General features: G+C 35.0%; 1 protein-coding gene across 2 annotated transcripts in view; it reads left to right on the top strand.

Moving 5' to 3' along the window:
- Positions 1-340: 340 nt before the first annotated feature.
- Positions 341-19,144, top strand: part of Fndc3a (fibronectin type III domain containing 3A) — a 174,516-nt gene continuing 155,712 nt past the window's right edge. Inside the window, exon 1 of one of the 2 annotated variants that reach the window (XM_047552169.1) lies at positions 341-589. The gene's annotated coding sequence lies outside the window, so the exon portion shown is untranslated. Of the gene's footprint in view, positions 590-654; positions 1,110-19,144 lie in introns of those variants that run through there. The other variant, XM_047552170.1, reaches the window with a different exon arrangement.

Genomic DNA, 19,144 nt, shown 5'->3' with positions numbered 1-19,144 from the left:
ATGTGTACTGCGACTTGAGTGTGTGACCCTGGGAACGTCAATTAACTCCACGTTTCCTGAGTGTGGCTCCAGCCTGGCCGTGGCGGAGGCTACGACCAGCCTGGCGCAGCCGGGCCTCGGGAGAGCCCGGGCCGGGTGGGCGGCGGCGCTCGGGCAGAGGCGCGCGGGCGCTCGGACGCCACACGCCGGGGCCCCGCGGGGCTTCGCGCTGGGGGAGAGCCCCCGGCGCGGACGCGGGCTGGGGCTCGGGGTCCCGGCCGGCCGGGGGCGCCGTCGGCGGAACTCGCGCAGCCGCACTGGGCGCGCCGACTCCGGCTCCTCCTCCCGGCTCCGTAGTAAGCATGGCGGCGGCGGCGTTCGTGGTCCCTCGGGTGAAACAGAAAGCGGGAGCTACGCGGAGAGGGAGCGAAGAGCGGGGCTGAGGCGGCGCCGTCACTACCGGAAAACAACCTCAACAGTCAGCGCGCCAGCGGCCGCGGCGGCCCCCGAGAGCTAGCTCTGCCGCTGAGGCAGAGAGAACGATCAGGAACCCGAAGAAGGGGCGCCAGGGGAGCCGCCTTCCTCCGCCTCAGAGCGGCGTGACTCGGAGGTGAGAGAGCGGGCACTCCCTCCGAGAAGGCGGGGGACCCCGATCCGTCCCGCCCCGGAGCAGGCGCCGCGGAAACCGTTAGGCTGCGGCTGAGGGCCGGGACGCCAGCAAGGCTCGGCCCGTCGAGGGGCCCGGCCGCCCCACCCCATCCCGGGCGCGCGCTGCGCAGAGGGGAGCGGGCGGGGCACGGGACCCGTCGACTTGCCCCGCACCTGCCGGGGCCGAGTCTCGCCCGGACGCGCTCGCGGGGGCGCGGCCGCCCTCCCCTCCGTTCCCCGCCCCCTCTCCGGCGGCCCGCGGCGAGCGTCGCGGCTCCGGAGGGCAGGGGGCGGGCGCGCAGCCCTCGGGAGAGATCACCCTGCGCCCGCCGCTCTTGCGGCTTTGGCCGCCCAACAGCCGCCGAACTTGAACGCTTTTCGGAGAGCGTTTTCCCCGCTCCCCTGGGGGTTAAAACCTCGAAAACCCGCCCTTGTTTGATCCGGTGTGGCTGCTGCCTGTACCTGGCGGCTCCTCTCCCCAGGTGAGTTAACCACCTGTTCAGTCGGGAGGTGGACCGGAGGCTGCAACCCTCGCCCTGTTTAACAGCCTGGATCTTTGAACTTTTGACACGGCTTTGCGTTAGGTAAAGGAAGATGAACAAATAATTTCGACGTCAAATTGCAAGCAGAACGGTGGATGATTTAATAAGTGTGGTCGTTAATCCTTTTATTAAACTGTTGGCTTTAAAACAGCCTTGGGATATTTGGAGGTGGGGGTGTGACGGTTGCTGGTGTGCTAGGGATCGAGAATTAGAGATATTCTTTTGAGATTTTATGTAAATTCCTTTGGACACCTTTGTGGCTGACCATCTATTAAGATTAACAAACTGGGAGGATTTTCGTTTTCTTTTTACAGCGCTATTCTAATTATGTGTTCACTGTGGACTTTTAAAACTGAGCCTCAAAATTTTGCTTCTTACTGTGGTCTGTATTTTTAGTTCTTGAACCAAAGTGTGTGTGTGTGTGTGTGTGTGTGTGTGTGTGTTTGTATTATAAGAATGAAATAACAGTTGAACTCTTTCTGTAGTATTTTATCATATGCTTTTTACCAGCACCAGCACTAAACATATGCCACTCAGGAGTTGGAGCCATATGTTAGGCAGAAACAAATTGAGTTTTGTGGCTCTGATTTTGTGTTTGGATAAATATTTAGTTTTTGTGTATTAACTAAGTCTGTAATTCTTGCCATCTAGTAAGTTTTGTTTAAAACACCTTAAAATGTTAAAGATAATGAGTCCCTTACTGCCTTAATGTTTTCTTTTTTGAATTAATTTATCTCAAGTAAGGAGTTAAAGTACCCACTGAGACAGATGATGGGCCTATCAGAAAGCATTGGTAAAGATTTTTAACGTATCTTTTATAAACTATAACCTAAAATTTTATTTTTAGCATTTTAGCCCACTGGTAATTCTTGCTATCACTAATAATACCCATTGTGGGAAGACGGGATGATGACTTGACAGGAAAACAATCTTGTTAAAATTTCTATGTTAAATTTTATACTTAAAAATTGCAGTACTATTAAAATTACTGTTTTCTTCTTCCCCTTCACAGATCGTCTCTCAGTTTTCTATGTGTAGGTTAAGTGAAAATTTTTATCCCAGGCTGTCTACCCTCAGCCACTTGTATGCTTATGTTAACTCCCCATTCTTTTGTCTGAATCCTCCAAATCATGGAATGTTCAGGAAAATAGCTCTTGGTTAACACTCAACTCAGTCAAGCATGATTATAAGGGTAGTTTGCTTTTTCCAAAATTAATGATATGCATTGGGGGGGGGAGCAGATTTTTTTGGTCAGATTTGTGTCATCACTTCTTTCTTCATTGTTATTGAAAGCTGATTTATTTTACCATGCATTTAATGATCCCTTTTACTTGTTAAATTTCTACAGTATAGTATTAAGCATATCTTATTATTGATTAAGAAAAAAATTTCTCCTTCCCTGGCCAGGCAGGTGAAGGGTTGAGAGATTCTGTAAAACCCAGGGGGATAAAAAGAGGGAATGCATAATTAATAAGACTTGATGGTTTTTGGTAATTACTTAGGCAAAGGACATTTAATTTATAATTTAGTTTAGACTTATGGGTAATAGTAATGCTTATTTTAAAACATTTGTGTTTTTAAAGTGTTCATATAGCAAGGCTTGTGCACCTGATGTTTTGCCTATATTTTAAATACAATTCGGTGATATAGTTTTGCAATACATCTACTATAATTTGATGTCACCAAAACAGGCTTTTTTTTTTTTTTTAATAAAACATTCTTGGTGCATTTTTTCCATACAGTGAGTCTAGATTGTATCTTAGAGATGAAGGATATGCACATGATTTTTAAATTTATTACCCAGGTAGTCAAAAGATAAGTGATTAATGGGGTTTTTGTTTGTTTTTCTTTTTCTTTTCAGCAATCTCTAAAAGACTTCAAATAAATTCTAAATCTCTGTATTTAGATTACTGTATATGCCTAGTCTATTGAGTCTTTTTTTTTTTTTGTCATATTGCAAAACAAGAAATGTGGCTCTCTAGTGTATCAGTGTCAACAACAACTTTTTAAAAGAAAATTTGACCAGTAGCATTGAAAGGCAAATTTTGTTCTTTTACATGTATTATGAGTTTTTATAATATTCTTAATACTTTGGTCTTTATTTCAGAATATTTTACAGTGGTCTTTTTTTATGTATTGATTCTTAACTTTCTTTCCTTCCACTATTATGTTTTTGCTGGTCTTTAATATTTATTTTCTAAGTTTGCAGTATAGCCTCTGATCTTCTTTCAGGTTCCTGTATAGGTGTCATCTTTTGATGTTTTCCATTTCTTATCACCCATTACATGTTCTCAGACTATTTTTTCTCCAAGATAGAAGAATACACTTGGGAGATGGCATGTGCCCAGAGGGTAATGAAATATTATCAAAATGAGGATAGAAAAGCAGTGTGATATGTGCCTTCAAGTAGTTACAAAAGAATTGGGATACTAGACTTACACAGGAGATCATTAGCAAAACCTTTACAGTAGTACTATTAAAGTGTGTGGTACCAACTGTAATTTAAAGCACAGAGCTAGAACAGTCCTGGCATTTGGAGGAAGTCAAACTTGAAACTTAGGAAGGATTTATATATCAAAGGAATTGTCATTTCAAAAGAGATTGACAGGCAGAGTTGGAAGTAGTAGCAAGGAGATCAGTCTGAGAGCATCCAAGGACAAGTATTAGAAAGGTTAGGTAGCAATTTTAGCTAAGCCAAAGACTGTGATCAGAAAGTAGGAATAACTGGGCAAAACAATTTGGCTATATCATTAGGAACCCATCAATGAAAGAATTAAGCATCCTGTTTGGTACATTGATAGTTAACCTTCATGTATAGCTAGTAGCTTATATGTGTTTGTATAGCTTAGGTCAAAGGTCAGCAAACTTTTTGTAGAGTACTAGATGGTTACTTTTGGCCTTGCAAGGTATTTATAGTCTCTGTGGAATATTCTTGTTTATTCTTGTTTGTTTGCTTAGCTCAAGGACCACATTAAAAATAAAGTTGTCTGTGGGCTGGATTTGGCTATTGGACCTGGTTTGCAGACTGCTAGCCAATAATTGGCTAAGTCATTGTCCATAGAGCACATACTATGAAGTATCTTATTTTGCCTACATGGTTGTTTGGTGTGTTTTTAACTATGCTTTATGTGTTTTTCTATATGGTATACTGAAAGTAAAGAAAATAATGCTAAATAAGTAGTACTGTAATTGTTATTTTGTAACCAAACTTCTAGCAAGGGCCTGGAATAGGTCTCAGAACTAGGAAGTGAAAAAAGAAAAGCCTTTGAGCTGGGCCTTACAGCAGTGAAAATAGCTACACAGTGATTTCATAGAATTTGTATAAGGTTAATTATATTAACTGACTGATGGTTTAACATTTTTTAAAAACTAAACTGGTTTCAGAAACCTTGGCTAGGGTACTGGTGACTTATAAGTGACAACAGAGGAGCAGGCAGTAGGGAACCTAGTTTTTAAAAGTAGTCTAGGGTGACTTAGTGAAAGAACAAACAGTTGGAGATCCTGTATTAACTCCAAGAAGTCACTGTGTGGGACAGTGTAATTTGATATTTACATTGATGAGCTTGAGTCATCAAGAAAAGTTATATGGTACAAATTAAAGCAGAGAAAGAATATCTAGCCCCCTTTTAAACTATTTCCATTAAAATTATTTTAAGATAAGCTGTGGTGGTTTAAAGGATAAGTATTCGTTATTTGAAAATTCATTTACATGAAACATCTGTTGAAGTTTCTAAATATGTAGAGCATATTTCTAAGGCGGTGCTGTTCTCTCAACCTCCTGTGTTTCCTGTCTTATTACCAGGTTAGTAGTGGTACCTCTGGTTAGAGCTTCATGAATCAATTAGCTAAGGTTACTCTATATTTTATTGTATCAGGAGATAAAGAATGTAGCATAAGAGCATGCTTTCATTCAACAGGCATTAGTAAATAGGTTCCATATATTAGGGTTGATATTAGGTGCTGGGAAAAATAAAAATGTTTTTAGATGGGTGCTACCTGGATAGAATCAGTGGTGGGGTTTTTTCCTGTTAAAAACATTAAAACCAGGCAAAACTGAAAGACTTAAGTTAATTTTTGTATGTATCATTTTTCCATCCTTGGTAAATGTCTTGAATTTTAAGGCAATGCAGACCCTTTGAACTAAGTTTCAACCTTCATAAATTGGTACCTAATGAAAGTTTGACTTTGGTTTTAAGAAGAAATTAATAATTTACTCCCTCCTACCCCAACTTTTGTCAGTGCTTGAAACAGCTTCCCCATTCCTGCTGTTTTCATTTCCTAAGTAGAAGATAAAATGCCTTGGATGATGACTCAGATCTAAATCTTAGTTCCACCTTCACCATTCATCAGCCCTATTGGTTTCAGGTTAGGTTTCTTATCTTTGTTTTTCAGTTCTTAAAGTAGAGAAAATTAAAGCTATCTTGTTTTCCTTATAAATATTGTGAGGACCCAAAGAAATGTGCTTACATTAATACTACTGTATTGGACAAAAATGCCCCCCCCCCTTTTTTAATAAGACCAGAAATCTTAAGTCTAAGTTTTATCCTTCTAAGTTCTGTAAACATAGTATGTTTCCAGTTAATATTTAGTTTACTCTAAAGTTTTAACTGCGTTCTTGGCAAAGAGAATACATAGAAAAACTTACCATTCTTATTAATCTTTCAGTATAGTCCATATCCAGTGTGCCTTTGTCCCTTTTTGCAAAGGAGTACTGATCTTCTGTTCCAGATAACCTCAGATGTTCTTTACAAAGTGAAGTTAAAACTGCAAAAGGTGAATTCCTTATGGCTTTTGTTTTTTAAATCCACTTGTTGAGATCTCTTTGGTTTTTAGGGCCTATTTTTTAATTTTTTAAATCCTACACAAACCTGCCAGGTATATAGTGGTACTCTGATTTTACAAATATAATTTTAATTCTGACTTGACTTATCTCTTCTCTCAACTTCTTGAGACTCTTTATATGCTTTTTGCTAGAAATACAAAGTATGTATGCTTTGTAATAAACCTTAACATAAAAGTTAAATCTGATAGATTGTATGTATTAATCAGCCTCTGTCAGAAATGTTGAAAAGAGTTGTTTTGTTTTTCATTTTTCTTCTTGAGAATCCACTTTTAATACATATTTGAACAGAATGATTTTTTAAAGTTATATTATTCCTTCACTGTCTACTTCCCCAGTGAGGAATTATTTTAATTGATTTGTGTATATAGTTTTCTTAAGTAAACCTGCAGCCACAGAATTTGGAAGGGAAAAATCTTCCTACTGGAGGTTCCAAACAGATGTTTCGTAAGTACATTTGAAATCATAGTTAAGACTTCACTTTTTTAAAATAACTTTAAAGTTATTTTAAAGCATTTAAAATAAAGCATTTAAAATAACTTTAAAGTTATTACAGGTTGAGCATCCCTAATCTAAAAATACAAAATGCCTCACAGTATGAAACTTTGACTGCCATCATGATGCCACAAGTGGAAAATTCCATCCCTGACTTCATGTGATGGGTTGCTGTCAAAATGCAGGCGCACTAAAAATATTGTATAAAATTACCTTCAGGCTAGGTATATAAGGTGTATGTGAACCATAATGAATTTTGTGTTTAGAGGTGTGCCCCATTCTCAAGATATCTCATTACATGGTAAATGCAAATATCCTAAAATTTGAAATTGAAACACTTATGTTTCCAGACATTTCGGGTAAGGGATATTCTACTTGTATATTATGGAATTTGCTTTACAAAATGTCATATACAACAACTCTTTGGTTAAGATATAGCATGAGGGTGTAGTCATTTCATTTTCCATAAAGTAAGTTTTTCCTAAAATTTGCTTAAATGAAAAAAGTGAGAATTTATAATTTGTGATTTCATTAGGATTAAATTTTCTGAATTGTTTGGGTTTCTTAAGATAGCCATTCTTAATTATGTCTTCGTTCATAAAATTTAATTTTTCATGAAATATTTTCATTTGCAGTTTTTTTTACATTAGTGTAATAGTTTGACGTACGAACCTTTGTTTCTTTAGTAACTCTTAGAACCAACTATTTCTACCAGTACAGTATTCTTTAAGTACTATAGTATGACAGATTTATTTTTTGTCCATTACTTGAACCTTGGAAAAACTGGCCTGTGTGTGATAGAGTGGTCTGGTTAAAACATGGGGCAATTTTCTTTTCCTTCAGCCATCTTTTAGTGTTCTTCCTGACTAATATTTTAGAAACGTGAACTTATTCAAATCATTCCTCAATTTTAGAAATTAAAATCATATTGCTTTCTTTTTTTTACATTTTTTTTTTAGTTGTCAGTGGACCTTTGTTTTATTTATATGCAGTGCCGAGAATCGAACCCAGTGCCTCACACATGCTAGGCAAGTGGTCTACCACTCAGCTACAACCCCAGCCCTGGTATCACTATTTCTGCTACTTCAATTAAAATCTCTCTTATCTTTTTGAGAATTCATATTCTGTTGATATGCTGTGACTATATCATCATTCCCCTCCACTTCCCAACTTTATAATAGAGTGTGAAGAACATATGTACATTTCACTTTAGGCAAAGACATAGGTTTGTTGTCTTCTCCCTGGCTTCATATAAACATAATACTTTATGAGCCTTGATTTCTTCATTTTACAGTGGAGTAATTATGGTACCTGTCTCTCAGAATACATTGTTACAAGGATTAAGATAGAGCCCAGTTAAAAAGGCAAATACAATGATTGCCATAGAATATTTTTATCTAGAACTTAAGCAGACGTGTCTAATCATTATTATTAGGTATCCTATTCTTATTTTCATTGTCTGTTTATTGCAAACTTTAAATGTCCTAGATACTTAGAATATTGAGTGTCACAAAAATGAATGTCTTACTCTCTTCTCTCTAGAAATACACAGACTAGGATAAGAGATAAAGACAGGTAAATAATTACATATTTTTAAATAATTTTAAAAAATAGAATACTTGTCTTCTTTTTCTTTGTAAATCCATACCTTTAATACTGAATTGCTGTGTTTGCATATTACTCACAGAATGTCATAATTGTGTATCCTGATGTAACCTTATATATATATATTTTTTTTTTTTTCTTTTTTAACTTGTCTGACTCAACTATTAGAACATGAGCTACTTGGGTTTGAACATTACTGCTAGGCTTGGCAGTTCTTAAACAAAGAGCAAGTAGTAGTATTTCAGGCATTGTTGGCAATATGGGCTCTTATATCTAATTAAGCTGAGCTATAGGAGAACAAAAGCAGCCATAGATAAATTACAAACAATGGATGTGACTGTATTCTAATTAAACTTTATTTATAGAAATGGGCAGCAAGCCAGATTTGACCCACAGGCCTTAGTTTGCTGACTCTTGAAGTGCTATATACCCAATGCTTGGCAAATACAGGGTACTCAGTAAATAACATAACCAATGCGTATTAAACACTTTCTATGTTCTGGGTGCTGGTCCAAATAATTTTACATGCATCTCTTTACTTAATTCTTAAAACAACTGAGGTAGATGCTTTTATCACCATTTTAAAAATGAGAAAACTGAAGCACATTAACATGCCAAAGGTCATACAACTAGTAGGTGAAAATCTGGGATTTGAACCCAGGCTTTCTGATTCCATTTAATTGTTAAATCATACCAGTGCTAATACATCAAATCTAGGGAGTGTAATGATGATTCTGTATCAGGAAACATTAGTATAACTTACTATGTTAATAGATTTAAGGGGAAACTCTTTGGTGCTAAAAATATCATTCCTAAAATTAAATTGTCCCTTCTAATAACTCTTACTCAACAAGAAATAACCTTACAAAGATTCTTACTCAACAAGAAATAACCTTATAAAGACTCTGATAGTGAAATATTAGAAGTACTTCTATTGAAAGATAGGAATATAATATTGGTCCAGAAGTCTTAGCTAGTGTAGTAAGAAACCTGAAAAATAATTAACGTTTAGATAATGGGAGAGAAATATGCCACCTTTGTTATTTATAGTTGATATGACTGCTTACTTAGGTAATACAAGACTATCAGCTGAAAATTAATGAAATTAATAAAAGGTTTCAGTTATGTGACTAACCATAAAGTAAACATCACTTTCTTATATACCAGCAATAACAGACTATGGAATACATTAAGAAAAAGCAGTCTAAGTTACAGAATACTTAAGGAATTTGTAAAATGCATAGTAATTATATGAAGAACCAAGAAGATCTGAATGAATGGAGAAATACTACATTCCTAAATGTGACAACTTAATAATATAAAAATGGCAGTTTACACTAGATTAGTTTATAAAGTCAGTATAGGTCTAATCATAAATTCATAGGGTTTTAAAAATAGAATTTGCCAAACTTGATGGTTCAAAATTAAGAAGGGTACAAGAATGGCAAACAAAAGAAGTATAACAAAAGGAAATATACCCACTGAAGATCAAAACATTATTGTAAAGTACAGTTATTAAAATAATTATTTGGAATAGGGATAAGCATATTGATCAAAAGGGAAGATCCACAAGTAAGAAGAAAAAGATGACAAATGGTTGAGTAATGGAAGCACTATTCTATACTTGGTATGGAAAAATTGGCTATCCAGTTGGGGTAAAGATAGTTAGGTACCCACTTCTTGGCACTTGCAAAACTAACTTCCAAATGAACTAAATATTTCTTTTAAAAAAATGGCAAAAGTTTTAGAAGCATAGCTTTTAAAAAGTTTTGAGATGATGGCCTTTTCAAGTGAGTCATTAGATACCAGTTTAAAATGCAGTCAAGAGATCAGGATAAAATATTTGACATGTAATAGATAAAATTAATAAATTCAGAGTTCATAAGATTTGCCTATAAATCAATATTAAAAAGACAACCTTGTAGAAAATGGGAAAGAATATAATCAGTACATACATAGAAATAGAAATATAGATAGCCTGTAAAAGTTTGAAGAGATGCTCATCTACATCAGTAACCTGAGAAACTTAAAACATCAGTAAGACTGTTTTAAAAAATGAAGATATATCGTATGAAAAAAATAAGACACTGACCAACATATGTGATTTTATTTACCTAACAATTACTGCGAGAAACTTCATATACACAGGTAAGTACAGCACAAAAGTCCGTAAGGGTACATACAATAGTTGGTGGCTACAGAAAAGGAACTTGAATTTTGGGGGAAAGAAAAAGTTTAATGTTGATGTGTACTTTTCTAAGTATAAGCAGGTTGTGATATAACAAATGTAATAAAAATATGAAGATTTGACTTCAGTGATTATGATTGGTCCTTCTTTCATCATACCTTCTAATTGGACGGCCTTGGTTCATGTCTATTTTTCTGTGTAATTTTTAATAGCACCTCCTTTCACTTGCAAAGCCTTTCCAGTTGGCATCTAAAGTCATTGGTGCTCTTAGATAAAGTGGGTTAAAGAAGTGAGAATTTACTAGTGATCCATAATCTTTATAAACATACCCGCCAATCCAGACAATGTTGCAGTTTATTTTCTGAGTTTCTATTATAAAAGCATTTTTCTTTTTTAAAATCGTGGGACCAGGAAAATAACTCAGTAGAGTGCTTGCTTCGTATGTGTGAGGCCCTGGTGTTCAATCCCCAGCGCTACCAAAAAGAAATTGTGATTATCAATATAGATTTGTTCTCCATATGCCTGGATATTTTAATTCCCCTGCTGCTAGTATCAGAAACTAATTTTTTTCTTTCTTCTTTTTTTTTTTTTTTTGTGTGTGTGTCATGTTGGAATCAAACCCAAGGCTTTTCACATGCAAGGCAAGTGCTCTGTTGTGGTACACCTGCAGCCCCAGAACCTAGTATTTTAAGAAAATTGGTGCTAAAGGTCAGGAGACAAGTCAACAACTTGAGAGAAAGATGGAGTAAAGAGAAGGAATATTTTTTTTTTTTTTTAAAATAAGATGAGGTTTAGGCACAATTATGCACACCTGTAATCCTGGTTGTTCCAGAGTCTGGGGCAAGAGGATCACAAGTTTGAGCCCAGCCTAGGTAATTGGCAAGATCTGTCAGAAAATTTAAAAAGTATTATTACTTTTTACCACTATCACTGTGCCACGGACGTGTGGCTTAATGGTAGAGTGCCATTGTGTTCAGTCCCCAGTACTGCAAGAAATAAATAAATGAATAAATTAAATGGGAGAAGATGTGTATGTTCAGAGGCAACTATTTTTTTTTTAACCCAGGCCTTTATAAACAAAGGATTTTTAAATAGATAATTTGATTGACTCATAAAGGACTGAGTTCTACAAACAAGTGTGTCTTCTAATGAAAAATAAAAAGTGTTTCTTGATTTTCTTATGATAGAATTCTCTATTTGTAAAGATTTAATGAAGGAAACAGTAGTGCAGATTTTACATAGGAATTCAAAACCTGTTGCTGTGGGCAGAAAATATTTAGAAACTGCTGGTTTAGTCGTACATCCAGAGTCACTCTGATGGGTATAATCAAGAATGTGAAATTCTAAGACTGAAGTGAGCAATCTTTAATATAAAAATAGTACTTCTAGAAAGGGCATAAAATATTTGTAGGTGAAAATAGAATTGTCTCAGGTATTTATCTTCGACACTAAAGGTAATCCAAATTCTCCAGATGTTAGAGCTGTATATGGAATTTAAGATGTCATTTAAAGAACAATCAGCTGGTCTTAGGTGTACACTATCAATTTTTTAATGGGTTGGGATTGATTTGGAAACAACTCTTGCTCGCGTTGCCATAGTTTTCTGACTAGAAGTATCTTTGTTAAATCTTTTTCATTAACAGTTGTTTTGGAATTTATTTGAATCAGATTTTCGTTTTAATAACTATTAAAGTGTGATTTTATAGTGAGAAAGCAGAGGGTGTATCTCATGAATGCCTAAAATTATATAATATTTCATGCATTAGGTAATGACAGTGGTTCTGAAGCCCTCCCCCTTTTATTAATCCTCTGTTCACTTAGGGGTGAGGTTTACCCTTCTTACCCATTGTACTTCTTCCACCTTTCCAGTGGACAAGGAATTGAATATGAATACAATACATTAGTTATAATAAATTTGCTAATAATCTATGTAAACTAGCCTTTCTCTTACAAGAATATGATTACATATACTTGCTTATATTAGGTTAAACCTTATGAAATAGTTATTTTAAAGTTTTTGACCTTAAATGTCAATTTCATATGGTTCAGCCTATTATAAAACTGATTACAGTCACTGCCCTATACATAAAAATACTATTATACATATCATGAAAATACATTGTTATTTAAATAGTGTAAATTCATAAATAGCACATGACTGATGAAATGTCACCATATAAGTGAAATTGGACACCTACTTCTAAAAGGATAAAAGTAGTAAATCAAAAATATTGTTAACTGCAGATATGCATCATTGTACACTATAGTGTTAAACAACTTTCTCCAAAAACTAATTGAGTGTGAGAATGGTGAAACTAAAAGATAGTAATTTATAATTAAAAACCCTGTAATAATTTATAAGAAGCTGTCACTCAGGCCTGAAATTGTCAGACCAGTTGAAGATACCACAAAAACTATTACCAGTTAAAGAAAGCAGTGATGATAGATCCACAGATAACAAAGTATTCTTCCCCACAAATTGTAGGGATCCCATCACCTTGCATACCAATCAGTCTTAGTAGAATCCTGAATTAGTGACTCTAATAAACCCTAGAATTGTATGTATTTAAGTTTGTGGATGACACTTTTAAGTTAGAATTCATTCTGCAGGTTGCTAGTAAGTAACCCAAGGTCTTACACAGAAAATAAGAGCTAAGGAATTGTGTGTTATTTTCTTAAAAATCAATAACTTTGGTTTTTCTTTTAGTTCTGGGCATATCTAGAGCACACTGACTTTAATAAGTGGTGAACTGTGGATCAATTTTTTTTTTTACTCTTTAAAGTTTATTTTTATCGGTCCATTATAGTTATACATAATAGTGGGATTTGTTATGCCATGTTTGTACATGCACATAAAATAATTTGATCAATCTCATTCTTTAGTACCTTTCCTTTCCCTTCTATCATCCCTCCCCCAAATCACTTGCTCTGCTATACTGATCTCCCTTCTATTATTATTACTATTTTAATTGGTGTACTACAATTATATGTATATAATTTTATAGATATGTGCATGTATGTGTGTATATATATAAACTCAGGATTTGCAGCTGGACATAGCATAATTTGGTAGTTTTTTTTTTCCCTAGTGCTTCCCCTTGCCCTTTCCTCCTCCCTCCCTCTGTGGATCATACTTTTAAAAAACTCATAGAGGTCACCCTGTTAAGTGAAATTAGCCAGACACAGGAAGACAAGTATCATACTTTCTATGTGGTAACTAGAAAGAATGACAGAAGGTGACCTGAAAGTAGAAGAGGGACTATTAGGGAAAGGGAAGTAGAAGAGTGGAATGGGGAAGGGGGAGTAGAGTGTAGTAGAGAAGGTAGATAAGACCAAAGCATGTTATATGCATATATGGAAATGTCACAATGAAACCCATTAATTTATCTAAATAATATGTGCTAGTAATTATAATAATTTTAAAAATCATACTTCTAAGGCATAGCTATTTGGGTCCTACTTTTGATAAATACATTCACTTTTGTATTGTCTGCTGGATACATTAAAAATTAAGAGTAGCAAATTTAGGTCCCCTGTCAAGAAGGAGTAAAAGACTGAATTTACTTTTCTGCCTGGTCAAAAAACTGGACAAATTACATGGGACAGTAGCACTTTAGCCATTAGGCATTGAGCAACAGATAAGAGAAAATAAGGCAAGCCTTGTGATTGGTTCAGCTTCCTGGGGAAAGTTACCAGGGCATAACATAGGGAGGGGAACCCAGTTAAGTCTTGGCAGACTGCCTCATTTGAAGAAATAACACTAGCATTCCCAGGAATCCAAGGGAATAAAGTTTGCTGAGGAGAGAGCTGCATAGAGAAAAAAAAAAAAAAAAAAACTTTAGAGATAGGGTGAAGGGTTTCCTTTTAAGTAGTCAGCAAAGTACTGATAAATTTATACATTTACATACATCTGAGAAAAGAGCCGTCAAACAATATCCAAGTTCATGCAGAACCAGAAAAAGTGCCTTTTCACACCAGCCATCAAAAACCTCATTCACATAGCATTTGAAGTATTGCAAAGGATCTTGCCTTAGAGGTGGAAATAAATTAATCCTAGACTAAAAGCAACTCTGGGCCTGCAAAAATAAGACCCAAAGGATCAAACTATTTCCTAGTCACTTATCCACATCTAGAGCAAAGCTCTAGATTATTTGTAGGAATAAAAAAGAATCTAGCAGTACACAAGGTAAAATTCACATGCCTGACATTCAGTACAATTACTGAGTCTACAAAGACGCAGGAAAATACAAACCATAATTAGGAGAAAAATCAGGCACCCAGATGACAAAGATGATGAATTTAATGATCATTAAAACAGTTATGACTGTTGGAAAGACTGAACATTTTAAGTAGAGATCTCTCCTAGATTAAAATTACAGTGTCAGAAATAAGATACACTGGATGGAATTAATGGTGTGTTTAGACCTTGCCAAAGAAAAATAGTAGATGTGAAGATATAGCAATAGAAATCATCTAACAAAAGTTTTTTTTTAAATGAACTATAAAGTATTTGAAGAAATGATGAGAATTTTTCCAAATGAGATAAAAATATCCAAGAAAACACAATAAACAAAAGAAAGATAACTAAAACTACATGAAGGAACATAATAATCAAATTAGTTATAATAAGTTGTAAAAAGAAAACAGATCTTAAAGCAGCCAGAGAAAAACAGAACAAAGATAAGAATAACATCAAATTTCTTATCAGAAATAATGGAAGGTGAAACACAATTGGAGCAGTAGCTTTAAAATGCTAAAAGAAAAACCTATCGGGGCTGGGGTTGTGGCTCAGTGGTAGAGTGCTCACCTGGCATGCATGAGGCCCTGGGTTCGATCCTCAGCACCACATAATAATAAAATAAAGGTATTATGTCCACCTACAACTAAAACAAAATGAAAAAAGAAATACCTATCAACCTAGTGTTCTTTAGCCATTAAAATTGTCTTTAAAATCAAAGGTAAAATAAAGATTTCAAACATTTGAAAACTGAAAGGATTTATCCTCTTCAGTCCTGTTCTAAAAAGAAATGTTAATTGGATTACTTCAAGCAAAAGGAAAATGAAACCACATGGAAACCTAACACCTGCACAAGGAGCTAAATGTACCAATAATGGTAACTATGGGAATAGGTATAAGTTTTTTATTATTATTTAGATTTTCTTAAAAGATAATTGATAGTTGAGCAAAAATAAGCACAATGATTGTGGATCTTGTAACATGTAAAAGTAAAATGCACAATAACAATTGTGAAAAACAACAACAAAAGGGGAGAGGTTGGAGATTTATTATTAGGAGGTTTGAATACTTATATCTAAAATAGTGTAACTTAAATGTAGATTGTGATAAGTAAAGATGCATGTTACAAACACGGAAGCAACTACTCAGGTTACAACAGAGAGTTAGCATGTAAGCCAACAAGACAGACAAGGTATAAGAAATGATCCAAAGCAAAGAGATAAAGAAGGAGAATGAGACAAATAGAAAACAAATAGCAAGAGAGTAGACACAAATCCTAACATGTTAACAGTTACATTACATGTAAATAGTCAAAACACAATTAAAAGGTAGAGATTTTTGGATTAGAATTCTAAAAATCAAGCCCACTTCTATGACATATGTAAGAAATTCACTTTAAGTATAAAGACACATAGTAAAATGATTGAAAAAGATACACTGTGCTAACACTACCCAAAAGAAAACTAGAATCACTGTGTTAGATAATCAGTTAGATGACTGAAATAGAGTATTGCCAGGAATACTGGGGTTTTTTTTTCATAATTTTAAAGGGATTAATTCATTAAGAAAACATACAATCCTTAATTTTTATGCATCTAATAAAAGAACTTCAAAATATGTGATAACTAAAAAGAAATACGTAAGTATGCCATTTTAGCAGATATTTTAGTACCCATTTCTCAATTAAACAAGTAGACTGTAACACCGAAAATGTTAACATTTCTTAAAGAAAAGCAAAAATCCTTTAGATTTTCTTGAATTAAGCAAATATTTTCTGGATACAGTGTCAAAGGTATCATCGATTAAAATGAATTGATGAATTGAACTTCCTAATTTTAAACTTCTGCTCTTCAAAAGATAGTAATAATACAAAAACAAGCCAGACTGAGAGGAAAAGCTTTGCAAATCAGCTACCAGATAAAGCTAATGTCCAGGATATATATAAAGCTCGCTCGCTCTCTCTATATATGTGTGTGTGTGTGTATAAAGCTCTATCAAAACTCAAGAAAACAAACAATCCAGTAACAAAATGGGCACAATGAATTGATGTTAAACCAAAAAATTATGTGAATAACCATGAACATATGAAAACAAGTTCAACATCTTTAGTCAGTATGGAAAATCTAAGACTGATTGAAAATGGGTAGATTTGTTACCTTGATATTGTAATGGTTTCAAAGTTGTATTTGTGTATCAAAATTTATCCCATTATACATTTAAAAAAATTTTTTTGTAGTTGTAGATGGACAGAATGTATTTTATTTATTATTTTTGTGTGGTGCTAAAGATTGAACCCAGCACCTCACACATGCTAAGGAAGTGCTCTGCCACTCAGCTATAGCCCCAGCCCACATTGTGCATTTTTAAAACATGAGTTTGATGTATGTCAGTTCTACTTAAGTGAGGCTACTTTAAAAATCCAGTAGTTGGCACTTTGTAAATATTCAATGTTTAATACGTTTATCTCATAACTGCATTTTCCAAGAACATTCTGTTTTTATAACCTATAGAAATAGCAATTTCAAACTGAGAATATAGGGTACTCTCCTAGTATATTGATAGGACTGAAATCTCCAAAGGTATTTTCAGAATCTCATTAAACTTGATTATTTTACAAACACTTTCTAATGACGTTTAGTTTTAGTTTTAGATTGTTTCTAATTGAGGTTAAGAATGCATTCACATCTGGAATGGGGCCTTCAAGAATGAGCTACACCTTACGTTGTTATCAACTTGACATCTTTATTATAGATTACTACTTATGTAAAAATTAGTTTATCTTAGATCTGCATTATCTTGGGACTAGCATAATGAGCTTAGTGGAAAACTCGTTAGAAATTTGTATTTTAGAGCCCTACCCTACACCTGTTGAATCAGAAACTCTGAATGTTAGACCAGCATTCTGTTTTAATAAACTACCTGCAGGTGATTCTGATACATGCCAAAGTTTTAAACCTATGATCTTAGAGCGACAGTAGAATTTTATAGATGCTTAAGATACTAGTAGGTGTGGAATTTGTTCTAAAAAGTAGTACTCTTAAAATTTGTGCATTTCATATGTCCATTTTACCTTTAAAAAAAGAACTAAACATATTGAATTCTAATTACTGACATACAGAAGTGATAAGGGATGAAATATACTGATATTTGCAACTTCGAACTGCATTTTTAAAAAAGAAGAATATATGTGATAAAAGAAAATGTCATTGTAGAACCTATATGGCAAATATGAGTGTTCACTGTTCATTTATTTCAGCTTTCCCATAGGCTTAAATTTTTTTATAATAAAATACAAATCCTCACACGACTTTAGTCTTTTGGGGGGTTTTTTGATTTTTAATTAGAGAGTGAAATGTCCCAGAATGTGCTCCTAGACAAAATATTAATGATGACTGGTTAGTTATCGTAATAGCAGTTATGAATAAAGATATATAAGACTTAGCTTCACCATATCAATAGATTTATTAATCTTAGAAATTGAGATTTTTCTAGTCAAATTGGATATTAAAATGTGATGTCACTAATATTTAAATAACCTTCATTCATTGACCTGATATTTCAACCTGAAAAGGTTTGTCAGTTAAATGTGACCAAGTTAATGTCACTTTTAAAGACATGTGTGGTTTTTAAAACATTTTATTTTTGAAATGATAAAAATTTAAAAAATCATTGGTTCTTTTTAGTTATATATAATATTAGGACTCATTTTGACTTCATTATAAAAGCCTAGATTATGATTTTCTCTAATCAGTTTCCAGTACTACTCTTTTCCCTGCCCTCTTCCTTGTCCCTGTTCCCTTCCCTCTCCTATACTGTTCTATTTAGTTTTTTGTTTGTTTGTTTTTTTATTAAAATCTTTTTTTATTTTTACAGACTGCATTTTGATTCCTTGTACACAATGGGGTGCAACTTTTCATTTCTTTGGTTGTACACAATGTAGATGCATACCATTCATGTAATCATACATATACATAGGGTAATACTCTGTTTCATTCTACTATCTTTCTGTCCTCCACCCCCTTCCACTCCATTTCCCTCTACACCATCCAAAGTTCCTTCATTCTTCTCTTCCCCCTGCCACCCCCCCCCCGTTATATATTGTCATGCATTTATCAGAGAAAACATTTCGACTTTGGTTTTTTGGGCTTGGCCTATTTCACTTAGCATGATATTTTCCAACTTCATCCATTACCAGCAAATGCTATAATTTTATTCTTCTTTATGGCTGAGTAATATTCCATTGTGTATATATACCACAGTTTCTTTATCCATTCATCAATTGAAGGGCATCTAGGTTGGTTCCACAGTCTAGCTATTGTGAATTGAACTGCTATGAATATTGATGTGGCTGCATCACTGTAGTTATGCTGATTTTAAGACCTTTCAGTATAAACTAAGGAGTGGCATAGCCGGGTCAAATGTGGGTCCATTCCAAGCTTTCTGAGGAATCTCCCTACTGCTTTCCAGAGTGGCTGCACCAATTTGCAACCCCACCAGCAATGTATGAGTGTGCCTTTTTCCCCCAAATCCACACCAACACTTATTATTGCTTGTATTCTTGATAATAGCCATTCTGATAGTAGATAGATGAAATCTTAGGGTGGTTTTAA

This window comes from Sciurus carolinensis, chromosome 5 (genome assembly GCF_902686445.1).
Source record: "Sciurus carolinensis chromosome 5, mSciCar1.2, whole genome shotgun sequence".
NCBI lineage: Eukaryota > Metazoa > Chordata > Mammalia > Rodentia > Sciuridae > Sciurus > Sciurus carolinensis.
This window is presented reverse-complemented; position numbering and strand designations above follow the sequence as displayed.